The following is a 7,478-nucleotide window of genomic DNA, read 5'->3' on the forward strand; positions in this document are numbered from 1 at the left end:
AGTGACATTACAGATCATACAGATGTACAAGGGGACAAGGTTAAATGTTGCACGTGGAACCTCAGTGGTAGCATTTCCTAACTTCTGAGTAGCTAACTATGCAAATGTTATCAGGTTTTTTAAGCATGGATTTCCCTACATTTTTTCCCCCTCCAGCTAAGGGTGCAAGTAAACAGCAAGCACCAGATGTATCAAACCCTCAGTATGTTTAGGAATAAACATAAAAAAAAGTTCTACACCGGGAAAATAAAAAATATAATTTGGAAATGTTTGTCACATTCCAGGGTGCAATCCAGATCAGTGAGGGGCTGCCCTGCAACTTTGGGTGCCTCACAATGCTTTGCTGTTGTAGCTCCCAAGCTGGGCCACTCACTAACAGCATGCAGGTCACCCAGAGTGTCTGTGTATAGCTGCAGCCCTGATCCAACAGTTCTGACCCAGCAGCCTGTCAGCAAACACCAGCCACACTCTGGCTTCCTGCAGCTTTGGTTATTACTTGCATAGTGACCCCAACACACTCCCAGGCCCAGACATTCCCAAAAACATGTGTTCTGCACTGTCCATCCCCCTCCTGGGCAATTCAGACATTAAAGGTCCGGTGGCCCTCTGAAGGGTCAATATTCAACAGTTTTTTACTTCAGCTGGAGTAACTAAACAGTTCAGTTTAAACCCAACATTGGGTTACTTTAGATTAAAAATAAAACAAGTTTATTTAACAACAAAGAGAGATTTTAAATGAGTATAAGTATAACATATTCAAGTCAGAAATGTCCACATGAAAAATAGATACACAATTTCCTAGCAGCTAAAATTTAACAAGTTAGACTTGGTTCAAGGTAAAATCCTTACCATATATTCCCAGCAACATGGCCGGCCATATTCTCAGGTCAGGCTCTTCCCCCACAAAGTCAAAGGACTGGTTTCTTTGGTTTTTTTAGGTGAAAAAGAGAGGTTGGGTATTTTTGCTCCTCATTTTTATAGTCCAGTCACCCTTTGAAATGCATTTGCCCAAGGGTTACCCCAGATAAAGTTCATCCCAGCGGTGAGGATGGAGACATGGAGTCTGGTGGTGAAAGAGGTTCCATGTTGTTGTTTGCTAAGAAATTATTACTTATAACCCATGTGGTTCTTTGAGTTGTGATCCAGATGTGTATTCCTCTTAGGTGTATGTGCACCAGAGCCAGCAGTGTAGTTGAACCACCTCCCGGAGAGACAGTAGCTATATCGGTAGGAGAAGCTTTCCTGCTGACATAGCACTGTCCACACAGGGCATTAGGTCAGTATAATTATGTTGCTCAGGGATGTAGATTTTTCACACATGAGTAGATGCAGCTGCGTATTCCATTTAGGCACATGTGCGCCCAGTGCACTGGAGCCAGAGAATTTTGCCTTGCAGGAATCATAGAGGGGCAGCACTCATGTCTCATGATCGTAGCCCCTCCCCAGGCTATACGAGATGGTGGCACTGCCGTTCCAACCACTCTGTTCTTTCACACTAAATGCCCAAAGTTGTGACTTCGATTCAGAGAGAATGGAGGGTGAATTGTGGAATACACATCTGGATCACAGTAAGTAACCGTTTCTTCTTCTTCAAGTCGATGCAGCCATGTATTCCACTTAGGTAACTCACAAGCAGTACCCATCTCTCCAAGAGCTGGGGCTCGGAGTCTACCTAAGCAAGGATTGGAGGACTGTCCTTCTGAAGGCTGCATACACCCTGGAAGATATGGTAATGGCATAATGATTCATAAATGTATGTATTGAAGATCACATAGCAGCCTGCAAATGTCCAATATGAAAACATCACAGAATGCTGTTGACGTTGCTTGTGCTCCCGTTGAATGAGCTCACTCCCACTGAGGGGGCATAGCAGAAGCTATTTCATATACAATCTTGATACAGGATGTTATTCACCCTGTGAAGAGACCATGTGGCCCTTCGTACAATCTGCATATGACTCAAACAGGCGAAGCAAAGCACTAAATTGTTTAGTCCTGTCCAGAGAGAAGGCTAGACATCACCAGATGTCTAATGTATGGACACGCTGCTCCTCCGGAGATGAATGGGGCCTAGGAAAGGATACGAGTAAGTATATCCCCTATTTCAAATAAAACTGAGAAACCACTTTAGACAAAAATTTTGGCTATGGTCGTAAAGTCACCTTGTCTTTGTAGTATTGCATATAAGGAAGCCCTGCCATTGGACCATGCAACTCTCACACTCTCCTTGTGGACCTTATTGTCACCAGGAAAGCAGTTTTCTGACATGAGCAGAAAGGGACAAGATGCTGGGGGTGTCCAATCAGTGCTGCTAGGACCATGTTAAGGACCCACAGAGGAACCTGCTCTTGGACCGGAGGCTGTAGATGAAGAAGCCTTTTTAAGAATCTTACCACCATGGATTGGAGAAGACTGATCTTCCCTAACTAGGATGATGAAATGCCAATATTGCTGCCAGATGCACTTTCAATGAGCTAACTACCTACAACTGAAGGTGCAGAAGGTACTCCATGATGTCCTGGATGGAAACCAGCATCGGTTGAATTCTGCAGGAGAAGTGACCACATAGAAAACCATTTCTATTTTGCTGAATAGACCAGCCTGGTAGAGAGCTTTCTGCTGTTAAGTAGAACCTGCTGAACAGCCACCGAATACTGCTCTTCCTCCTCATTCAGCCATGCCATGAGATGCAGAGAACTGAGCGTGGGGTGCAAGGTGTGGCCATGATTCTGAATGAGTAGGTTGGGATGGAGAGGAAGTGGTATGGGAGGCTGAATTGACAGTGCAAAAGGTCAAAGAACCAGCACTGTCTAGGCCACACTGGGGCAATGAGGATGAGCTTGGCCCAATCTGCCTTCATCTTCAGAATGACCTGTGGGATGATTGGGATCAGGGGAAAGGTGTAGAAGAGAGCCGCTTGCCAGCTGAGATGGAAGGCATCAGAGAGGGAGCTTGGACTGAGGCCCCATGAAGAGCAGAACAGGTGACATTTCCTGTTGTTCATTGTAGCAAAGAAGTCTATCTTTGGAATTCCCCCAGATTGTGGAGATAGCCCAGAGCATGCTTGTCTTTAGAGACCATTTGTGACTCAGTGAAAAATTCCTGCTGAGATGGTCGGTGAGGTGATTCTGAACAGTGTTCCCTCTAACTTTTTATGTCCATGTGCAGAATGAATTTTATGTGCACCAATATGGAGGTGATGTGTGACACGTCACCTCCATATTGGTGCACATAACTAAATTCATGTGGGGGTGGGGCCGAGGGGTTCGGAGTGCGGGAAGGGGCGCAGGGCCGGGGCAGAGGGTTAGAGTGCAGGGGGCGATGAGCTTTGGGGTTGGGCCGAGGATAAGGGGTTTGGGATGCAGGCTGTCCTGGGGCTGCAGTGGGGAGAGGACTCTCTACTGCCCTCTCGCCGCAGCAGATTGGGGCCAGGGGAGGGGCGCCTCTCCCTGCTGCAGCCCTGAGCCCTGTGCAGGGCTTAATAGGCAGCTGCATGGTCACACAGCTTAGTGGGAACTTAGATTCTGAAGCCCGAGCAAGTGGTTGGCTATAAGAGTGATACTCTCCTCAATGCAAAACTGTCACAACCTGATCGCCTCTTGGCAGAGCATCCTGGAGTGTGCTGCTCCTTGCTTGTTCACGATACGTTGTAGTGGCATTGGCAGTAAATATGTGAACAACTAAGCCCCTGATATAGACCTGAAGGGCTCCAAGCACCAGCACGTTGATCTGCAGAGAGGCCTCCTTCTCCAACCACAGCCCTTGGTCTTTCCGCAATATCAGCTGTGCTCCGCAGCCCATCACTAAAGCATTACAGCGGCACAGCTGCGTCAGTGCAGCGTAGACATGCCCAAAGAAGAAAATGCTGATTGATGTGTTCCTATCCCCCTTTGTTGCCAAGAATGGCCACTTGACAGGCGAGTGCCAGTTTTGATGACAGCTGGCTAGAGCTGTCAGTTTGTGCTTTGTCTTTGAGAAACATATTGTAGTTATATATGGAAATTATGTTCATAACTCTTAATATGCATTTCATACATACATTACACAAGAATATTAATGATCAGTGTGGTAGTTTTTGAAGGATACATCACAAGGTGTACTTTGCACAAGCATTATTACAATAACGTGTAGCGTGTGAATACAGCAGCGCTTTCATATGAATCTAATTGGTTTTGGTAATGGGGAAAACAGGATTACAAAATAATGAGATTAAGACAAACCAGACCTGGAAATAAGCATTCAAGCTATTCAACACGCTATATAGGCTCATGGCTTCTTTCTGGTCCTTGCTGGATTCAGAACTATGGTGATGAATTACGAGAAGGTAAAATCAGTGAAACTGTCTACTTACTGTGTGTGGAACACCTACCACAATGGGATCTATCTCTGGGCTGCTGCAGTACAAAACTAAGATGCTGCTTTATTTTAAACTGCAATGAGTTTAATCTGCCTGGAAGACCTGGCATCTTCTAGCCCCACACCATTAGTCCCTCTTTCAGCTCTCCCTTTGATTTTTAACTGTTAAATGTGTACATTTGAATAATGATAGTAAAGTCTTACAAAATCAACATTTAAAAAGCTGAGACTAAGACAAATGCTTTATGGGTGCAACATGGAGTGAATAGAAGCATATACATATGCAGCCCACAAACAATGAACAGAAACTGGAATTTTTAAAAATGTAATTAAACAAACATTACTTCTACTCATTATGAAACTGACATGTTTGGTTCTTACAGTGATCTAATTTTTGATTACCTTCTGCTACACTTTATAAGCACAATTTTTATATGTTTAAGACTTTCCCTTTGGGGAGAAACAATATGGTCTCTCAATTTTATGTGATGGAAGCCTAGAGTGAATGCCCTTGTAGGCAACTACAGGTGCAGTTGCATTGAACTATGATCCGTACCAGTCCAGAAGCATCAAATACCTGACCAAAATATGTGTGTGAGTGTGTCCTTTTTGCTTCCCTCTCTACTGACAGCCAACATGAATCAGTGGGGGCAGCTTTGATTTTTGTAAAATCTTTGGGGGTGACCACTGCAGTCTAAAGAATTTTTTTTTAGTGAGTGAGACATAATTGTTGGTTGAAGTTCACTTCTTTAACCTCTCATATTGCCCATAGGGTGCGTGTGTGTGAAACTTATTGCCGGTTCTTTGTTTGGCTCATGACATCTGTATTAACTCTGGGGGGTTCATTATAACCTCATACAGCATAGCTGCTCACCTAAAGGAAATAAACAGTATAACACTCTACTAAGTTTGAGAAGTCCTGGCACTTCAGAGAGTGCAAGTACTTCCAGGCTGAATTCTGAGCGGAGCAGATGATGGATCTGAATATTTGCAGTATAGTTGGAGAGCAGTAAAGGGTGTGTTTTTTGCCCTCAGTTATTAATTAGCTATATATTATACTGCATTCTATTTAGTTTTACTACATTAACAAGCTTATCCAAAGCAACTCTACTGAAGACTATTTCAGCAGCTATTGTAAGGTGGGAGGGATAGCTCAGTGGTTTGGCATTAGCCTGCTAAACCCAGGGTTGTGAGTTCAGGGTTGAGGGGGCCACTTAGGGATCTGGGACAAAAATCAGTACTTGGTCCTGCTAGTGAAGGCAGGGGGCTGGACTTGATGACCTTTTGGGGTCCCTTCCAGTTCTATGAGATAGGTATATCTCCATGTGGATGTAGGCAGCTAGGCCCAAATGCTCAAAGATAGTAAGGCACCTAACTCCCATTGAAATCAATGGGCATTCAGTGCCTAAATACCTTTGAGGCTCTAGGACCTAGCAATTATGCTACTAGATGTTCCTCTGAGTGGTATGATATTGCAGTTGGATTGATTTAATAAAGCTGTCCTGATTTAGGTATATAACAACCTGCAGCAAGAATCTTTGCATCACCATTTATCAGTGAAATGAGCCTGTAACTTATACTGTTGATGGGTGGCCAAGATACACAGCCTCCTCAAGGAATTCATTAAAGGCTTCCATATGGGCTGTGTGTTTTGCGTGGGGAAGGGCATCTGCTTTGTATAATTCTGAATAAAAAAAATATGGAATTATTAATGACCTCCTTTGTTGTATGTATTTTTGAGCATTACTACATCATAAGTGTATTTTATCTGTGAATTTTTAGTTTCAGCTTCTATAGGAGGAAGTTGCCTACCCATACCGCTGGACTCCAATCATCTTATTTAAGGTAAAATACAGATTGATCTCTCCTTTCTACCAGGATTTTGGCAGGAGTGGGTTCTTTGGCATAGCCTTAATCTAAATTTGCCTTTTTAGGGGGCATTTGTTAGATATTTTCTATAGTACTGGGATTGATGAGGCTGCAGGACCATTAGTTTTGTAAAAGGTCTCCAGTTCATTGGTGAAATCCACAAAGGTGGTATTGGTCAGGAGCAAGATGTTAAGTTCCCAACCTTTGGCACACAGCCCACAGGGGCTGAGGGATGTGCTGGCCACCGCTTCCCGCAGCTCCCATTAGCCTGGAGTGGCGAACCCCGGCCAATGGGAGCCACGATCAGCCGAACCTGTGGACACGGCCCGTAAACAAACCAGCCTGGCCTGCCAGGGGGCTTACCCTGGCAGGATGTGTGCCAAAGGTTGCCGATCCCTGATGTAGACTGACTAGTCTGAAATATTTCACTAGCTAGCTGGAGAAGATTTGAGAGGAGTTAATAGCCACTATGAAAGTAGGCTATTGCTCCTTCTGAGATTTGTGCGCTACTTGTGTACTTGAGAGATAGAAAAGTTGTCTGCTTGAGAAGCCAAGCAGCTTTTTAAATCTGCAGTCTAACACTCGCGATTGGCTGAACCTGTGGATGCAGCAGGTAAACAAACCGGCCTGGCCCGCCTGAGGGCTTATCCTGGCAGGCCGTGTGCCAAAGGCTGCCGCTCCCATGTCTACATAAAAATCTAACAGCAAAGCTACTGCTTTGATTTAGATCAGGGTCGGCAACGTTCGGCACGCAGCTCGCTAGGGTAAGCACCCTGGCGGGCCGGGCCAGTTTATTTACCTGCTGACACGGGAGGTTCGGCTGATCGCAGCCCCCCCTCGCCGTGGTTTGCTGTCCTAGGCCAATTGGGGCGGCGGGAAGCTGCGGCCAGCACATCCCTCAGCCCGCTCCACTTCCTGCCGCCCCCATTGGCCCAGGACGGCAAACCACGGCGGGGGGGGGGGCCCGCGATCAGCCGATCCTGATGTGTCAGCAGGTAAATAAACTGGCCTGGCCCGCCAGGGTGCTTAACCCAGCGAGCTGCGTGCCGAACGTTGCCGACCCCTGATTTAGATGAAGGCATAAGATAAACTGTTGAATTTAGTCTGCTCTAAAAGAGTAAATATTCCAAAACGTAATCAAGTTAAATAATGAGACCTTTATCAATACCAAAAAATCCCCTTGCTGAACATCCTATTCATGTTTATAGTTATCTTGATATTACATTAAGGAGGTTTAAAGGTGGTCTTGCCTCC

The sequence above is a fragment of the Chrysemys picta genome, chromosome 1 (assembly GCF_011386835.1).
Source record: "Chrysemys picta bellii isolate R12L10 chromosome 1, ASM1138683v2, whole genome shotgun sequence".
NCBI classification, from domain to species: domain Eukaryota; kingdom Metazoa; phylum Chordata; order Testudines; family Emydidae; genus Chrysemys; species Chrysemys picta.